At 39.5% G+C, this 20,881-nt stretch overlaps 1 pseudogene; it reads left to right on the forward strand.

The window, feature by feature from the left end:
- The first annotated feature begins 16,550 nt into the window (after nt 1–16,550).
- On the forward strand, nt 16,551–16,638 carry LOC120098439 (U6 spliceosomal RNA; annotated as a pseudogene).
- The last annotated feature ends 4,243 nt before the right edge of the window (nt 16,639–20,881 follow it).

The raw sequence follows: 20,881 nt of genomic DNA on the forward strand, positions 1-20,881 counted from the left end.
TCCTCTTTACTGGTGCTTATTTGTTTTCTTGCTTGCCATTTATGTTGTGGGCACAGAATCTTTCAGTATAATTGGTGCAGGTATGGGAAAAGGGTCATGGACAGAAGCATCATATTGTGTATATCATTTTGAAGGAACATCATCTACATTAAGAGATGCTTCCTTCCAGCATGTTAAAAAGACTTAGTCTGAGAAGGACTCTTTCCTTTTCACTCATTAGCCACTACATAAAATTTATTTATATAACTTATATAAATCATAAAAGGTTTTCTGGAAAATAGCATCTAGTGTTCAGGAATGAAAAGAGGAAAATCCAGGGATTTCATATGGGTGTGGATTTAGCATAGGCACTTGGCCACACATAGGTTGGAGTGAAGGCAGGAGAAATTGACAGTGAGTTTGCAGCTTGCAAATGTACTCACTTGTGCTGACAGGGCTTGAGCTGCACAGCAGGCAGACTTTGCTGTCATTGAGTCACCATCCTCCTCTGTCAGCAGGAACCCACAGGCTCCCATACTGGATAGTGAAACCCTCAGCAATATTGGCAGAGCCCGCAGTTACATCCAATTCCCCATGGTTGTTGGCAAAGCTGGAGGAACACGGATTCTCCATGCCTTATGTTTTCTACTCTCCAACAAGCATTTTTCAGAAGCAGCTGGTCAGGGACTCTGGGTATCAAGGTTTCCCAACTCCAAGTCCCAAGAATGGAAAAGGAAGCGTGGTGGAAATCCTTCTGAATGGAGGGCAATATTATTTTGTGCACTGGGGAGTCTATGACAAGAGGTGTAAGATTACATCCTTATCTGAGTAGAGTGAACCTCCCAGGAGCATTGGATGAAAGTTGGACAGCATCTATAAGGCCAAAGATTAGGAGTGAGTCATCAAGGGGGTGGTCCGGAAGCCTGGAGTTGTAGGCTTTCTCCCGTGTTTAACTGGCTGGGTAATGTCAGGCAAGCCCTCTATATTTATGGGATGTATTCTTTGATTTTAAATTAGAATGAAAAGAAAGGTCAGTGGCTTCGTAAGATTCATCAGTGGGCAGAATTTTTTGAGTTGTGACAATTTTATAAAAAATAAAATGATTTCTTTTGGGGTTCATATTGTATATTTATAATAATCTCCCTCTCTCATAATAGGGAGTCCAATAAAATAATAAGGACTATTTAAAAGACTTACAGAGTATACATGTTTGTGTGAAAAAACACACTTTTTGTGTTTATGTACATGGAAATACATGCCAATATACAAATACACAAATGTATCTGCCAAACAATATTAAAATTTGTGTTTGTAATGTTTGATGGCATATCAATATAATTACTGGTGTCACCAGGGACAGTTGCATTTGAATTTCCCATTGAGAATGGGATTTAGAATTTCACATAGGTGTGTGGATTCCTCCTAAAATCCTAACTAAGGCTGATTTTCTTCTCTGCAGGGTGTATTGTGTGGTCTGTGTCCCATGAAAGTAATCTCAGGCAAAGACCCCTTGAAAACCTCAACTACAGCTGTGGATTTCATGTTCAATCCACTCTCTGAGTAGCAGAGGAGAGAAGCCCAGTAAAGACATCCTGTCGGGAGTTATCAATATAAACGAATGATGGGTCAGGTCTGATCGCTGGAATTAACAATCCCCACACCCGAGAAGTATTTGGTTCAGCCTCCTCTCAGAGGCAGACTTTTAAATTTTAAACAAAGGATCCAATTAAATTTGATCCAATTTAAATCCATTCAGCTCAGAAACCTTTATTAAATATCTAGGATGGATGGTGGCCTGGGCTAGATAGTGCAGGAGCTACGCCTTTGTGGCTGGCAGGCAGGAGTGTGGCTGGCTATGGATTTCAGTAGCAATGCACTTCTGCTTCACAGAACTTTTAGTTTGGGTTCCTTTGTTATTTAATTGCATAGACTACATATTGCACTGGGAGAAGCACTACCATTCCTGTGTTTCATATAATGGTAATTTATGTAGAGAATTTCCTGTGTGAGAGGAACTGTGCTAAGCACCGTCTCATTAAATTTCTACCAGGATCCTGGGATTCAGCTATTACCTGAAGCTTCCTTGTTCTACCACCTCTAGGAGATGTAAAAATTTAATCTCTGTCCTAGCCAAAGCAGCCACAGGGCTGTCAGCAGGGACTACTTAACCTCAAGTATTGTGATCAGAGCACTTAGGCAAGCAGTGGTCAGCTTGGTTGTCCTTAAGTTACATAACCACCTTTGACTTCTGCGATCCCCTGTGTTGAATAAGGCATCAAGTGAAGGGTGTTTCTCATTACCTTTGATGTCCCTTGACTTTTGCTGATACAGTCTGACTTATTTAGTCTCATAATTTGTCATACAATAATTCCTGGTTGGTATTCTCATCAAGTGAGTATACTACTCTGCTTCCCCAAATGCTTGAACTTTCTTTTCTATTTAGCTTGAATAGACTCAATCCCAAACCACACCCTCCTCCAGGTAGTCTACTCTTGCCACCCACAAATATTCACTGTGCTTTTGCCCTCCTCTGTGTTCCTTTCCCATTTTCTTCTTTGGATATTGACTTTCCCACTGAAAGATGATCACTTATACACTAGGTATTCTTGGTAGCCCTCTGTGTGTAACTCTTGTCTTTCAAATATTTGATGTTGGAGAGCTATGGAGTGTGTGTGTGTGTGTGTGTGTGTGTGTGTGTGTGTGTGTGTGTGTGTGAATATTAATCGTTGGTTGGTGATGGAGGTATAGAGTTAGCTTGATATTTGTGACTAGCTCAGGGTAGCGAAGGGCCAGCATGAACTCATTAGGAAGAGATCCCTGAGAAGGTAGAGTCTCCATGTGTATTTTTGAAGTTTGAAAATCTTTCAGAAGGACATGTGTGGTTCAGGACAGATAGTGGAACTAGCACACCGAAACAAGGAAGCTAGAGGAAAAATAGCATGATGTTTGGCAGAGGCCGCTGAAAGAACAAGCCAGGTGAAGCATGTAAAAAGACAGGGTGTGCAAAGGTGGGCTTGGAATGCAGAGCAATCACACGATAAGAGACTGGCATCAGAGATGCCTCATTAAATTTAGAGTTGCTCAGCACTTTCTCTGTGCAAGGGAGATAAAGTTGAAGAAGGAAGGCATGGCCTCTTTCTGATGACAGGAGAGTTTGTGTCTCTCACATTCAGCATAATATAATTTATGTCAACAGAAGAGATTTTTCTGGGAGTTCAGTACTGGAATCTGTGTACCTCATAGAATGGGGTTCAGACAAAGCCCTGGAGGAAGGAAGCTGGGTATTCATCTCAGCTCCAGTGCTTAGCAGCTGTCTTACTGTGTACAAATGCTTTCATTTCTGTTTTCTGTCTCCTCATCTATAAAATTGGACTAAAAGTGCCTAACTGTGGGTTATTGTGAGAATTAGCTGAGAGTGTTGGTCTGAAGCTAAAGGCAATGCAGAGCTCTCATGTATAATGTTATTTTATCTGTTATCAGAGCTTTATGTAAATGCATAGAATGATGACCTAGAAGGGGAAGGCTCTATAGAGGATCTTGTGAATGTGCTTCATGTGCTCCATGTAGTAGACTTTGAGAAAAATTTAGGGTTTAGCAGATGGAGGCATGGGGCTGCTGATTCTATGAATGGCAGAGAACCTGAGGAGCTGCATGGAGGGTTAGAGGTGCGGGGGTTCTCCTGGAGAACAGTATGTAGCCTGGTGGAAAACAAGAGAAGATAATTTGGAAAGATAGTAAGAAGCATATTGGGGCTTACATGCTAGTGTAGTATGGGTAGTTTTAGTGAACAAATGAAGGGATGATTGAAGATATCTGTTTTGTATTTCTGGGGGCAGAAAAATGACAGCAGGCAAAGCCCAAGAAAAAGTCTTGGGCAGTGAAAGGACAAAGGGGGCTCCATCCCTCTGGCCATCAGTGGTTAACCTATCAAGGAAAATTCACTTTTTTTTCAAAGTCAGTCTCACAGAGAGAAAGCCACGTGAATCCAAATATCCGGGCAGCAATCCCCAGAGGCACCAAAGGTAATGAAACATCGGTATCTGCTGCTCCTATCTGTTATTGCTGATATTCAGATAATGATGCCAATACCCAGCTCGGGAGGAGGAGGAGGAGAAGGAGATGCTGCCTGTCCAGCAGCCTGCTTAACTCATCTCATGGAGTGGCAAGAAGCAGTCAAGGATGAAGGTGACCCCAGAAAAACAAACCCTCTTCATTCTGGCCAAGTAAGTTATTCTATTTCCAACACCACGTGGAGAATGTTGCTGTCCGTGGTGCTTAAACTAGGAGCAATCATGTGTATTCTCTCTTGAAAGGCATTCATAATTTCAGAAGGTTTTTGTATGAGGTATCTCATTTAATGTTCAATGTAAAAAAAAAACTCAGGAGTGACTGGGACTTACAAAGGGCTCCATCTTTGTTTTACTTTCCATTATTAAACCATTCATGGAGGATCAAGGCAAGGTAGGAAAGATGGTGGGAGGAATGTTCTCTAGGCTGTATATGCAAAGAATATATGTGTGAGGAGGGGCAAAGTGTCAAGCCTGCCTTTGTAGCACTTCCACATCTATGGCAGAATGTGAAAATGGGGCATAATGAGCTTTTTCAAGGTCAGATGAAAGAAGGACCATCTGTAACTGGGTGAAGGTGATGTTGGGGATAAAATCCATTTCAGTTCCTACATCCAACTGCTGTTCAGTGTGTATCCTTGCTAAAGCACCAATACTCATAGGCTGTAGGTGGATGAAACCATCCTAAGCTTTTGCACCTTCATGTGAGTTTATTCATTAGATCATTATATACTTGCCATTAGCTGCACTGAAATGGTCCAGTAGAGTTCCCCTAGGAAGGGATGGGGGTATAGAGTCACCAGCAACGACTCATGGAGATGATTTTCTTCTACCTCACAGTCTCTTGACTCAAGATATCATGGGATCAGGCCTTGGACTTAATTCCATTAGGTCCTATTTCCTCACCAGAAACAAATGAAAACTACAACCTCCACTTACTATTTGTCTTTCGGAAAAAGGCCTGGGTGTGGTGTGTATTTTATAAAGTATCATATAATTGCAAGGTGTAATCAGGATAACTAAATCACATAGGAACAGATAAACCCTAGTCCCTGAGCAGAACATGGATGGGAAGAAAAGAAAGGGTGAAACAAGTCAATATTTATGGGGTTCTCCAGTGTCATCCATTTTAAATGTGTTATCCCATTTAACTTCCACAACAATTCTCTGTGAGGATGTCGTTTTCAAATTCATACTCTTACAAAATTATTCAATTATTTTCTGATATAGTTTTGAATTCAGGTATATGTGAACATACTTTCATACACTGAAATCGAAGGCTTCGTCCATGAGTACTCTTGCTTCTTCTTCTCTTGAGTTCTGTGCAGAATGAGACAGGTTGAGAACATGCTGTACCCTGTCACAAGGTTCTCTGCAGATAGCCAAGGCTGTTTAGAAATATGAAGATAAGGAAAATTATGAGGAAGCCATAAAGGGACGATCAGAATGTTTCTCAGTGGCATAGACCAAAGCATCAGGAAAATGTACTCAGTCCAGGCTGGACCTGTGTGGAGTTAGTAAATAGTTGCCAGGAGTGAGGGAATGCACTCAAGGATGTGCAAGGCTGGATTTTCTGTGCAAAGCAGCATGAATTGCTATGAGGGGTGTGACTGTAAATTCTGATTGATTTACAAAGCTCTTTGCAAACACGCTGAGCATCTTAAACATCTCTTTCAGTCATTATATTGTGAACACACATGACTGACTCAAATGATATATTCGTTGAGTAGCATGGCCACAGAAACATCACTCACTTATCTAAAGAAAGTTTAGCTTAGCTTTTGTATGTTGGAGTCATTGCATGGGGTTTGGAATACTTTGTAAAGCAAACACAAACATTTTCTATAGATCTTGTGTGTGTGTGTAAAGTTTGATAGTTTGGGGTAAGTGATGCCAATTAAAAATACCTTTATCTATTCCCAAAAGGAAATTCTGGTAAAAGTGAAAAATTTGAGGCTGTGTTGGATTTCCATGTTTTTTGACTAATGCTGCAAATGAAAAATCTCTTTTGCATATTGGGTCAAATAGTATAGATTTGTTTTTTCATATGCTACTTATGCTATTGCTACCTAAGGCCAAAGCTCATATTATGAGAGAATGGGACATAGTGAAGAATGGCAAGGAGACAGGGAATGTCTACTGTTCAACTGTTTCGCACCACATGAGGGAGAGAGCTGAGAATTGTTATCCAAAGAGGAACTAGGTACAACTTGTTATTTCTGTGGCACAGAAGGTGGCATCAGCAGAAAGGCCATCTCTTTTGGTTTTTCTGTCCATATGCAGATTTGTAGTCCTGCTACAGGGAAGCTCAGGAGGCTACAGGACAGGAGGAGGAGAGCTGCAATGTAAGCAAGAAAAAAAAACAAACAAACCAAAATAGTGGGTATGGGCTGCTCTTATCAGTCATAACTTTAGATCAGGAGTCTAAAGGCACAGTGTCTATGTGATGTCAATAGGATTACGTCTGGGTCAATAGAGGTCAACATGGAAAGGAGTATTTTGATTCATTATCAGTTACATCAAAGCAGAGTGTTCCAAACACAGAATAATCTTATATACCTGTATTTGGACCAGTGACAGTATGCAACCGGCTTTCTGGCAGAGGTGAAACGACTTTCCCACATTACCTGACAATTTTCCACTCCAGGTTGGAAAGATCCAAATACTTGGACTCTCTAGCTTGAGATTATCTTCTTGTAGGAGATAAGAAAAGCGAGGTCTTACATTTTAATAAGAGTCCCAAGTAGCTTTTGTTTTTGTGACACTTGTAATAATGTTTTTTGAATATTGTTTAGTGATCACATTTAGTGTTTTCCAAACCTATTCCCTCTCTCAACTCTAAATCAATGAGAATTTATTCTAATTTTACTTTGAATGTCTGCTCTTTCCACTGTGGTCAAATGAAGTGTTGGGGGCCTGCTTGTATTCAGTGTTTCTCCTCAGGTACTGTCTTTATTTGTGGCTGAACTTGAGCCCATCCCTCTCTTTTCCAGGCCACTGATCCATCACCCCTTCTTTAGGAGAAAACCCATCACCACATATACTAGTACATGCCTATTCCTATGAGCATACTCAGAATTGTTTTCAAAACACTAATAATTTATTCAGGAACTACTCATGTAGAAAACAATCAGCAATTTAATATTTTGTTACTATTAGTAATAAATTGATTACATGATTTTTTAAATGCTTTTGTGAAAGGTTTTTTTTTTTTTTGGTTTCTTCTGTAATTGCATAAAAAATCTGTCCTTGTGTATGGCTGCTTTTCCTCTGTCACCTTCTTTAAACACAGAAGTCACCTTACTTTGCATGTATTTGTTTGATGGCACCTAGTAGATTAAACCTTTTGCTAGCTTATATACTCATATACGAAATAAATATATGAGCTGTTTTCCCAAGAGATGGTTTAGCAGTTAAGAGCACTTTCTGATTTTTAAGAGGACGCAGGTTAAGTTCCCTACATTCACATGGCAGCTTTTGACTATCTGTGAGTCCAGTTCCCGGGCATCTTGATGCCCTTTTGGGTTTCCACAGGTATTACGCACTCTTGGTTCATTTACATACATGGAAACAAAACTCTCATGCACATAAAAGTAAATAGCTCTAAAAGAAGGAAAAGAATGGGAGACTGCTCTTTCATGATTTAATCATGGAGAATTTTACATCCTCTCTGGGATCACAGGAGGGACTCTTAATAGAACTTTAACACTCAGATAGGAAAATAGCATTGATTAACACTTCCTACTGGAAAGACTTTGTGTGTTTCCAGTAGACAGGACTATTCTAAGTGCTGTGACCTTCTCAGATTTTATTCAGCCAAACTCTATAAAAATAAGAAATGGAAAGGCAAACCTTTTTAACCAGAGGGTATTGTCTGAAATAGGCCAATGAGAGACAGAAATGAGATAGAAAGAAGGAAGTAGGTAGGAAGGGGGAAGGAAAGATGGAAAGGAGGAAAGGAAAGGTGGAGAGTTATCCAGCATTAGTCTCCAAACCCTTCGGCCCTAGACACTGGCAGCAGCAGTAGTGACAAGAGCCAGATATTCATACAGTGAAGTCGAATGAGAAGCCAGCTGCACGCCGTGGGGAGCCTCACAGCTGGAGAGCCAGGTGGCTACACCAAGGCAAAGAGCAATTGACAGAAGTGGATGAGAGCCATGCACAGTGTGAGGAACACCCCTTTCCCATCCTATTAGTGGTACTTGGAGAAAGAATAGAGCCAAGATCACTACTTTGGAAGTGTACATGCTGATTCTATCATCTTAAGGACAATGGGCACTTAGAAACTAGTGACATCACCCCAGGGACTGTCAAGGTGCATTTATGATTGGCTCACCTCATTGAAGATGGCACTGGGGAAATCATGATGATAATGAGAGAGAGAGAGAAAGAGAGAGAGAGAGAGAGAGAGAGAGAGAGAGAGAGAGAGAGAGAGAGATGGTTTGACCTGAGAAATGAAATAGCTTCTGAAGGGTAAACATAACACATCTGAGTCAAATCATAATGCATATCTTTCCTGCTTCCCTTGTAGGGAACTCAATAGATCATGGTAAAGTCAATTGCACATATACAGATACAGGTATCTGATGTAAAATGGCAGATATTTAAAGCCCAACATTTAGGTATTTCAAGGCAGTAAAATGAAACCATAGGCTTTCAAATTCCAGAGCAGACCCCTCTCTTATGACAAACACCTTTGTCTGGATTTCTTTACTTTTCTCACATTTCATTTCAATGTAATGTTTACATTACAGAATTATTCACTAAGGTAATTCCATGGATTTATCCTTAATATTGGCTCCTTAAAGGTACTTGGGATATTTGATTCATTTTTTCCATATCCCTTTCATCTTCATGCTTTCTGCTATCCTTTCTCATTTTCACAGTAAGGGCTTTGCCTCAGCCTGTCTCCTGGCGAGCATGGTTAGTTACAGGCACTCAGTCTACTTTGTCAAGAAAGATTGAACTGCAGTTCTATGATCTGGCTATCATGAATTAACAGGATCCTTTCTAGAACAGTTGATGGCATCACAGGACCTAGACAGCCAGACAAAGAGACATTTAGGTAAAATGTCTGAGAAGGGAGATTACAGAAAATTCATGAGGTAGGCAGGGAATAGGCAGGCATGGGGAGGATTAACTTGATTTGAAGTAGGAAGAGACAGCATGGATGGATACATTTTGGATCTCTAAGCTAAATTCATTGACTGTGTCTCTCCATAGTCTTTGTAGTTTTGGTTTAATTTATTGTCTAGAGTCTATGGGCAAATAATCATGTTGTATGAATCTACACTCTAGTACTCAATTCTCTCACAAATAGTGCAACAAAATTTAGTTGGTCTTTATTGTTTAAGTAATATGCGAAAGCCTCATCAATGAGTCAGATGCTTGGCAAACATTCCACTCTGTCAGTCAGCACTAGTATGGATGGTACTGGATTAATGGAGCTTGCAATGGATTGGGCATTTTGGCTTCAAGAGGACATTGTCATGCCTGTTTTTCTTAATAGACTATAATTTATTCCTTTTTTATTGCTTATTTTATTTATTTACATTTCAAATGTTATCTCCCATTCCCTTTTTTTCTATCCATAAATCCCCTATCCCCCCCCCTCTTCTCTTGCTTCTATGAGGGTGCTCTCCCACCCTCCCACCTACTCCCACCTCAGCTCCCTAGCATTCCCCTGCCCTGGGTCATCCAGCCTCCACAGGACCAAGGGGCTCCCCTCCCATTGATGCCAGACAAGGCAATCCTCTGCTACACATCCATCTAGAGACATGGGTCCTCCCATGTGTACTCTTTGGTTGGTGGTTTAGTCCATTGGAGCTTTGGGGAGTCTGGTTGGTTGATATTGTTGTTCTTCTTATGGAGTTGCAAACCCTTTCAGCTCCTTCAGTCCTTGCCCTGACTTCTCCATTGCAGTCCTATCGCTCAGTCTGATGTTTGCCTGTGTGCATCTGCATCTGTATTGGTCAGACTCTGGCAGAGCCTCTCAGGGGACAGCTATACCAGGCTCCTGTCAGCAAGCCCTTCTTTACATTCTAGGTTCAGGAAGTTTCTCCGGTATTGTTTCTCTTGATGCCTTTTACATGAGGTGAGTCACTCCACCTCATGCTAAGCTATTTGATACAGATCATTTTTTACACCCTCATGTTTTGTGGGTATAAATTCTATTTAGCAACACATCTAGTTACGACATTAATTAAGCATGGTTCATGCAGCATTTGAAGTGAGTGAGGAAAGAGAATTTGATTACTCCAAGGGCACCAGGGCCTTTCAACCAATAATAATTTACTGTCTCTACTAAGTACTTTTGGATGTGCACTGTAGAAGGGACACCATATTTTATATAGAAGCAGAGAAGTCAATGCCTAGGAGATCATGTGTTCACAGAGTTAAGCATCTGATGCAAAATAGAGGGAGGCTAAAGTTTCTCTTTCTTGATAAGGTCACAGATTTTTTTCCTGCTTCCAGAATATGAGACAGGACACGTGGGAGGTAACTGTGCTCAATGAGGTCAGAAGGGGATGGGTGGTATTGAAACAGAAAATTACTGGCTACAGGAGGAGGAGCTTGATATGTTCACTTTTGGACAGCTAAAGCAAGACTATGCATATATGTTTGTGTTTTTATGTTTGTATACTTGTTGATAGGAGTACAAGTGCTTACATGATGCTTTTATATTCATGGGTATGAGTATGCATGTGTATGTGCTTCTTGCAGGCATGAGTATGCATGTATAAGAAGCATGTGTATACACATATATATTTTGTAACATATTTCATCTTCTGTTACTTTATCCTCTGACTTTACTTCTGGACTATTACTTATCATTTATTTAATACCATCTATCTATCAACTGTCTATCATCTATCTATCTATCTATCTATCTATCTATCTATCTATCTATCATCTATCTATCTATCTATCTATCTATCTATCTATCTATCTATCTATCATCTATCTGTCTGTCTACTTATGTATCTATGTGTCATAATCATTATGATCAGTCTCAATTTATTCAATAGTTACAATTTAGTGAAAATCCTATGTGTCAGGGACCCAGTAAATAAACTTGATCTATGTAACAATCCTCTGTGGTTGCTTTTATTACCTCAGATTAATTTGAGGAGCCAAGATTTAGGAAGCTGAATAATTTGGCTAAAGTCAGATAGCCTGTGAGAGACTCAGCAAGACATGTACCTCAGGCTGACATAGCTTTCTTTATCAAGTCCATGTTTCTATACATTTATATAATCTGCCATAAGGACCATTGGGCACCCTTCCCAAGATTTTTTTTTAAATATTAAATCCATGACTCCAGTCTCACTATCATTGGTTGGCCTATTCAGATACTGCCCAGACTACAGCTTTCTTTTTCTAGTGCATCTCCCAGATATAACATAAGTGGCCATTTCTGCAAAGTGAGTATCAACTTCTCTGACACAGTAAAAGAGCAAGACTCACAAAACCCTCCCCAATACAGGAAGTTTCATCCATCGCTTGAGTTTAACCTTCTTCTGTTTGTAGTTCCTAGATAACAGCTTTGACCACTCTGCCTATTGCTCCTTCATGGTCCAAGTGGAAGTCTTTTCTCCCAGACCATGATTTATCTCTGATGTGGCTAAGCAGCGTGAATACCTTGACAGATAATGTGATTATATACTTTCCTCACTCTGCCTTACCACATCTTTTTATTATGTGCTTCCCTCTATGGAGATGTACTACTAAATATCTTAAAGCCAGATATCATACCCTCTGTGCTGAGGAACACATTTTTTTTGTTTTTAGTTTATACCATGTTTCCTAATATGTCTAAGTGTTACAAGAAAAGGGACCAATAGCTTATCACTCACCATGTCTCTCAGCTCTCACTAGAGTGGCTGACCTACATACTTCACCATGTGCCCATACAAACATTCCTGATTTCTCTATTAGACACATATTATATTTCATTTTATGCCTTGATCATCTGTGAAAATATAGGATCCCCACAAGAAGGAACATTTATTATTTTCACACCCCAGAAAGAAGTGAGACTGTAAGAAAATGCCAGGTAGGAGAGAAAAGAGCCAGGAGAAACAGACAACATTAAGGAATGTGGTGTGCAGATGCCTAAAAACACATTGCCCATGTCTTCAAATTTCCTGCTGTATAGCCCTCTCCTGGGTCTAGAAAGTATTCATATCTATGCTTTGCCTTCATCCCCCTGAGCCAAGGCTACAGGAACAAACCCAGTGACAGTAAATCAACAGAGCTGAGAGATCAGTCAGTCAGTCAATCTTGAGAGCATTCTTGGATTTGTGGATGCCCTGAGAAGGATGCTTAGAGAATCTGAGGATAGGGTAGTTATTAAAAGAGATTAAAGGGTATTAGCTAGTGCCTCAGCAAGTTATAATTAAAAAAGGAGCTGAAAAGAAGCAGGAGACTAATTTTTCCAGTCACTGAAATTTCAAGGAGGAATGAGCTGGCCTGTGAACCATTACCAGTTTATATTAATTCTCCCGTATGGTTCAGACTAACCCCAATACCTGTCTTTTTCAGTTTGAAATGCCCTAGTCAATTTCACTGGACAATACAAAGAGACGGCCTGAGAGACCAGGGAGCCATGGTCGCCTTCCACCTTCGATGGCATTATTCTCCAACGTATTCTAAATTCTACTTTGAAAATAAAAGACTTATTTCTAGGACACACCTATGTCATGAAGAAGGGAATTATCCTAGTGTCCATTTGGGGAATTTGAGTCTCTGAGAAGTGGAAGAGTTGATTCCCCTGAGAATATTTGACAATGAATTGTGTTACTAACCAGCTGCTCTGAAGCACGCATCACCATGTTCTGGTCATGTGTGGAAGCTTAGTCCTTCTCAAAACTCTCTTGGACTTTACTAAATGTTCTACAGATTCTGTGTGTGACTTCAGACCTCACTGTTTACATGTGAATAACCAGTCTAGGTAGTGCCATATTTAATTGTGCCTTTTCTTTATCTTGCAGTAAGATCCAGGTTTCTGAGAACATACTGTGGAGAAAGAAGCCTAAGGTGTCAGTGTGTAATGTACGAAATAAACATGACAAGTTGGCTACACCCAATTTTGAGCAGGAGTTTAAACTTTGATTATGATTACATGAAGTTTTATTACTTTGAAAAACTGGAAAATACTTTGTACAAGGTTCTTGGTGTCTCCCAGAAGGAAAGAAAAGAACTAATTTGCTTTGTTAGTTTTTGTTTATGTGTGCATTGGTATGTATGTAGTACACATATATGTTTGTGCATACACAAGTATGCATGTGTATGTGGAGGCTGAAGGGCGCCCTTAGCTGCCTCCTCAGGTTCTAGTTATCTTCTTTACTGAGGCAGTATCTCTCCTTTGTTTGGAGCTTGACAGTAGGATAACTGTCTGGCTACTGGGCTTTAAGGATCTTCTGTTTCTGCTTTTCCAGCTTTGGATTTTATGTGGTTTCTCAGGTTCTATCTTAGTTTTAATATAGACCTAGTGACTACAAGACAGGCCTTTACAGACTGGACTCTAAAAACAGTAGTTTAATCACATGTGTCCCAAACTTTACTTAAGGCATCCAGATTGTTCCAATTTTTCCACATTTAATTAATTCATTTTGGACTCCCTGAATATGGTGACATTCTCACAGTAGCTCTGTGGCCTGACAGCAGGACAGGAAGAAATGGCAATATCAGACAGTGGCAACTCGGTGGACTGACAGGAATAGAAAATGGAAAACTACAAAAAACAAGGCAAACAATCTTCAAAGAATGCAACTATAATATCCCATAGACCACTGTCCAGTGGTGGGTCTAGAGTCAAGACTGCCTCAAATATCAGTAACATTGTATTGAAACACTCACTGTTTCTCAAGCCATCTCAATGTACGAGGGCCCATTTTCTTCAGAATGGCTTCCTTGCTTGAGGTGAGACTGAGTGCAGGAAAGAGGAATTAAGTGTATGAGGGCTCTCAGCTGAGGTAGGTGATTTACACATAGCATTCCTTTAACTCCTGAACATTTGCTAAGCAATAGGTGTTAATGTCTTCAGTTTGGAAAATAGGAAAACAGAAGTTAGAGAGGGAATGACCAGAATCACTGCCTTTCTTTCCCATCATGCCCACAGTGGGCTGCTATGGGGACGTTATTGTTCTGTCCTCATCACAATGATTATTTCTTCTTGCACTTCTTTTGGGTTATTAATTCTCCTAGCTTAGAATCTTACCTATATTGACAGCTTTCTCTGGGGATAAGGTAGGTCTAACGCAAGTTGCATCTTGTTACAAAAGCATTCTCTACACAACCATATTTCCATAACGTGTAGCATCTGCATATTCTTTTTATTGAGTGATTTTATTTATTCATTTTTATTGTACATTGGTGTTTTGCTTACATGTGTATCTGGGTAAGGGTGATGGACCCCTTGGAACAGGACTTACAGAGAGTTGTGGGTTGTCTAGTGAATGCTGAGAATTGAACTCTGTATATTTAACCATAGAGGCATCTCTCTGGCCCAAATTCATAATGGATGTTTCTTACACATTCTTTATCTTTATTATCCTTTATTCTGTACACCCTTATGCCTGATTTTCTGCCTTAATTAAAGCTTGTGTCTCACACTTTGATCTCAGCTTTTTAATTCTTTATTCCATAAGAGACCCACTTAACTGCTCAGAATGTCCAAAACTAATATTTTTCTGTATTTGAGTCATTGTGACCATCAGAGTCCTGGCTTGTGAAGCAAATGTCTTAAAAGCTGTATTCAGGACATGTTTGACAACCTTTCTAACCTTTATGTAGGCATAAGGATCTCTCATTTTTCATCTCTAAGTCTCCAGTGTTGGTAAGTATGTTGACCATGGAAGATATCCGTTGCTGTTGTTCCTGAACTCCAGCAGAACTAATACAAAGCATTTCACCCACATTATAGATTATAGCTGTGCTTCCTTTTCTCTGTCCACATGTTCTTTATAAGAGTATTTCACCAGCTTAATGTTTGCCCATGTTCCACACTCTCTCCCTCAGTCTAATGTCTGTACTCTCACTTGCATCTCGTGCTAACCCTCAAAGTCACTGTCCCTTGCTAGCACTGACCCTTTACTCCCTTCCATTCTCTGTTGCTAAGGTCAGTTCATCAAACTAAAGCTCATTAAAGGAAAAGGCAGAGAGGTGATTCAGAACCCTGACCCCAGATATTGTATCTGCAAAGGCCCTTTTGCCATTTATATTTCAACCTGAATAGGTGTGTGACTCAGTAGTGGAAGGATTTGTAGCTGACACTCAATAGAAGCTGCTTTCGAATTTTGACAAATCCCATCTTGAGCCAAGAAGAGAAACAGATATTGATCCTAAGTGTACCTAATTCATCTCTGCACTTGTAATCCCAAAAGAAAATGCTTCTATGACCAGAGGGCAGTCAATATTTTTTCCATCTTGTAAAATAAATAGCAGTTATTTTGGTGTGTCTTCATGCGTCCGAGACACAGAAGTAAACAAAGAGTTGATTCTTCCTCTCTCTACAGTGGAGTTATAATAACTACAGGGTCCCTTGTTTGGGTTAATTAAAATCACATCAAATAATTGGGATTGATGAGTAACGAGGGGCAATTGTATCATACTTTGGTTACATTAACAGGGAAGTCTGAATCCCCAGGCTAGGAGTGGTGTATCTGCAGAGACTCAGCTGGAGACATACAATAAATTGCAAGAGAATGCATTTCTGGGACTCTCACTTTGGCAGTATTACAGTTTTAGCCACACCAGGGAGGTGTTCAGACCAGCCAGGGGTCTACTTACAAACACGGTTTATTTATTGTCCTTCCTCTCCTTTACCTGTGAGACTGGAGTTAGATATGGGAGAACCTCCGGGCGGTCAACAGGTCAGGCCAGATAGAGAACTGCTCTGTTTCCACAATCATTCTGTCTATTCTCAACACAGATGGAAGGTCACAAGTTGTTGGAAATACTGAGAAACTGATTTGTGTCTATATTGATCCAAACCTCACATCATTTCCCCGGCACCCCAGGTCACTTCCAACCAACGAGCACAAAATTTCTTTGAAATGAGGCACGTCAAATGCTGAACCTACGTGTGGACATACCATCTGCTCAATTCCAGGTTTTTCTATCTGTTAATGATTGTTTGGGTTATTATATCTGACTGGTTCACCGAGACAAATCTTGCTTCCTTGCTTCTTGAAGATTAAGACAATATCAGAGACAAAATTTGGATTGGTTAATATTTTGATCAGGTATTTGTTTCAGGTTACAAGACATTTTGTTTTGCATTTCTAGACTTCCACACACTTTCTTTTAGTAAACCATAAAAATTCTATTTGAATGACATATAAGCCCTATGTAGATAAACAATTTTGGTTTTCTCTCAGTGTGCCAAGTCTCTTGTGTGTTGGGCAAACACATCATCATGACAGGTGTTTTAAAGATATGCACATTTCCTCTTCTTCTTTGTCACTCCAAAACAAACAAACAAACAAACAAACAAACAAAAAACAAATAATTCGGAACGATACAGAGAAGATTAGCATGGCCCCTGCGCAAGGATGACACGCAAATTCGTGAAGCATTCCGTATTTAAAAAAAAAAACCAAAAAACAAACGAATAATTCCACTGGCTATTGGTAGTATCTTAAATGTTTTTTTCAAAGCTTGCCTTTCATAGACTCACAGATATGCATACAGTTCTGATGAGGGGTTAGAAACCCTTATAATTGTCTGTAGCCTTCGCCTACAGTAGCTCTGTGCCCTTTGCTAAGTCATCTAGGATTTCAGGGTTTGAGTGCCTTCGTTGTTAAACAGAAGGGGGTAGGATTAAATGGCCTGCAGACCCCACTGAGGTTGTAATATTTTCTGAGTCTCTATCTCAAAGGCATGTAAATAAGCCATTTGGAGGATTTGCATTGTTTTTTTTATAACTGTAATGCAGAAATTGAGATACTGGGTTTATCTCAGCATGGTTAAAACTAGAAATATCAAGCTTATGCTGAGAATCTCCTTAGTGAATCAAAGCATTTACCAAGGCTCTTCTTCAACACTTTTCATCTTCTAAGGTCTCAGGGATAAAAATTCAGTGTATATTAGCAAAGCTTATACTCTTATAATGTCATTGTCTGTGGCATTTCTTCTCATATCACAGGTGACATGCTGATATGTACGTGTATTATGTATGTATATTGATGATCTGAGTTTTCTCTTGTATTAAAAAGTAGCAACAATGAAAGGAACAGAAAGAAACTCAGTAATAGTATTCTCTTTGAAAACTGAGGAGATTACAAAGCTCCAGTAAAGCGAAGTTGCCTAAAGCCACCCAAGTAATTAAAGGGAAATAAAACCTTGAAAATGGAGGAGTACCGCAGGTATTCTTTAGAGCTTTTGTTTGTTTGTTTTCTCTGACAGTTCCTTAGGATGTACATATTGTAGGCATGGACAACTGATATTGAGGTAATTTATAAACATGTCTTTATTCCCTTTTTTCATCCCTATAGTATATACCAAATAGTAAAAATGCATTCTAGAGACCTGAAATGAATTATTAAATATCTTCCAGATCTCCCCAGTTTGTGTAGAAACAGACACAGCTGTTTTCTTGGATTGTACCTCATCCAAAGTCACAGAATGAGACCAATCCAAGTCTTGGCTTGTCACTAAACAGATTTTCAGAGCTGAGTCCAGAGCAGGTATTTATTGAGCTCAGACTGCTTTGTCTCTCAAACCACAGTTGGCTTTCACCCCATCTTTTGTTGTTTTCCAACATCTCCTTGGTACCTCCTTGAATACTTACCATAGATGAGGTTCCCTATGGGAATCTGAAATATCTAGTTTTGCTATGAGAATGTTGTCTCTGAAATCCTGTAATTCTCCATCCTCTCTCCTAGTCGCTCTTCCAATACTTTGTGGAATGCTACAATGGCACCCATTACCTAGTCAAAGACAACCCTCATGTTCCTTCTATGCTTGTCTTCTATCACCAGAGCTCAGCTTTCCAATTCTATTCCTCCTTTCATTCGTCACATTGTGTCCCCTCCTCTGTATTTCTCATTGTCCTTGGGAAACATTGAACCCAAAATAGAACACGATTCCCCACATGTTCTCTGATCAGTGTACCAATATAAGGGAGATGCTGTCTACCAAGAGCAATACCACCTTTCCATCAGGCAGGGAAACTCATCAGCTTCCACTTATTGCTCTGTTAAGCGGTGATGGATTTGTTCAATCCTCTCCTTGGGTTCTTAGCAGAAGGCAGGCAGAGGAGCAGTGGGCTTGATTTCACGAATCTCTTTCCTGCTAGAACACAGAAGAGCCAGTCGATATCTTTTCTAGGTGCATTTTGTCAAACCAATATTCCAATAGACAGCCATTAGCACCTCACTCTGTGCTTCAGTGTCACATTTGGAGGAATTTACTTTGACTGATCACAGCTTGCAGGGATCATTTGCTTCTATGGATCCAATCTTATGTTTCAAAACCATTTCCTATCAGTGATGTGTATACCCCTTGCTCACACTGATTTGCAAAGAACTGAATAGAAAGGAGTCCTTTGATTTTCCTCAAGTCTTATCTACAAGAAAGAACAATCTTTTGCTCCAGTCTTTCCCCCACATCCCAATAAGAGCCAGCCACGGAAGATAAATGATATCACACCTCCTAAGGAACCTGATGAAAGAAAATTGTCACCCCATTGACATACTGAGATGGCAAATTGCACAGTGCACTTTTCTGGCCCCCGTGATATGGATGATTTTCCTTTTAGGAAGGTATCTGATTTGGGCAGTATATTGTTCTATAGATTTAAATGCAGTGATCATTCAGATAAAACCTTCAAAGGCAGAGTAACTCTGATGTGGATAATAAGCTGAGGATGTAGTTTTATCAGGGCCCTGAAGAAATAAAATTTCTAAGCAGGGGAGATTCAAAGACATAACTCTATTGCAGTAGAAGAACAGTGATAACATATGGGAAAATACAGCTTAATAGGCCAAAAGAAACAAAATCCAATTGGTGATAATAACAATAGATTTTACAGGAAAATATGTGATAAGAAAGAAGCCTTCATTGTTTGGGACACCTGTAGTTAATTATTTCAGCTAAAGACATTAAAATCAGTTTCTTGGCTCATATATCTTCATAGAGTGTTTGGCAATATTAAATGACAAAGGCTTAATAATCAAAAGTACTGAGTTAGCAAATGTTTTCTAATTTTAATAACTTCTTGTTGTAATTACCAGTCTTAGAGTGAAATGATTTAATTAGAAAGTAATCAAGAAGTGTCTACTGTTAATTGAAGGAATTATAAAAGATCTACATTTTTAATATATTTCCGGGGTAATAAAATTAGAGTTTACCATAATTATTTTTAAACCTACCTGATGAGGAATGTTTGATGTGAGAGCAAAGAAGTTAATATTTCCAATAGTGACATTGTCCATCACCCACGGGGCGAAATCTGAGAGTTTCTTCTTCTCATCTGGGGAGTAATGAGGATAATAATAATAATAATGATCATGGTGATGATAATATTAACGATGATGATAGTAATAGTAATGATGATGATGGTGATGGTAATAGTAATGATGATGATGGTGATGGTAATAGTAATGATGATGATGGTGATGTAATAGTAATGATGATGATGGTGATAGTAATAGTAATAATAATGATGATGGTGATGGTAATAGTAATGATGATGATGGTGATGGTAATAGTAATGATGATGATGGTGATGGTAATAGTAATGGTGATGATGGTGGTGATGGTGATGGTAGTAATAATGATGATGGTGATGGTAATAGTAATAATGCTGATGGTGGGTAATAGTAATGATGATGTTGATGTTGATGTTGACGTTGATGGTAATAGTAATAATGATGACAGTGGGGTAATAGTAATAATAATGATGAGGATGATAGTAAAAATGACAATAAAGCCAAATGTTTACTGAGATTTCACTATTTGTCAGAAATTAGTGATTAAAAACAAAATTTTAAATTTGTTGATAATATTTATTTGTGCACATCATGGCCACCAACCCAATAAATAGTTTGAATAAATTCCAGAGAATCAGAAAGAAGAGTGTGTACCCTGGTCTCCAGCCTCTGTTCAATGCCCTGGGTCCCTTACACTTGTCCTCAGAGCTCTCTCATTAAAATATGGCCCCTGCAAGTGAGTAGGTTTATTGGTACTCTCTGAGAATGCCGGAGTGTGATTCATATTTTCTTTACACATCCTTAGTTCAATGTTAAAGATCTTTTCTCAGACACTAGAGCGCGTGCTTTAATTGCTCCTTGTTTATCACCAGGAGGGCCAAGCATTCAAGTGTCTGGGATTAATAGGACATTGCAAGGTGGAAGCTGAAGGGAAAGAATCCCAAGGACAAAGGAAAGAATGGAGAGATACACAGAGAAGATAACAGATTCTGTGACAGCCGTTCCTCTGACTACTTACTGCAAGGTTAAATATTCTGGTTTGTACTGCTCCTGTGAAGTTGAGAGGTTAGTTTCTTTCGAGTATTTAACTATAGATAGCAGTCATTATTGTGGAAACTGGAGAATTCACCTCTTAACTAAACCACCCATCTCTCGCTGTCCCTCCCAGGCCCATATCTATGATATTCCTACATCACGATCCACAGTCTTTAGCTACAGAGAATTATCAGGGACTTAATAGTCATCTGGGGTTTAATGACTCTTCTGTGCGTCTTGGACCATCAACTCCTCCCGGACTCTCATTAATCCCAGGGGCAATGGCTTAGACTGTGATCATTATTGCTTTAACAAACACTTCTAGTAGATGAGAGTAACTCTCCATTTATCTTCCACGGAAAT

This window comes from Rattus norvegicus, chromosome 18, assembly GCF_036323735.1.
Source record: "Rattus norvegicus strain BN/NHsdMcwi chromosome 18, GRCr8, whole genome shotgun sequence".
Classification (NCBI taxonomy): domain Eukaryota; kingdom Metazoa; phylum Chordata; class Mammalia; order Rodentia; family Muridae; genus Rattus; species Rattus norvegicus.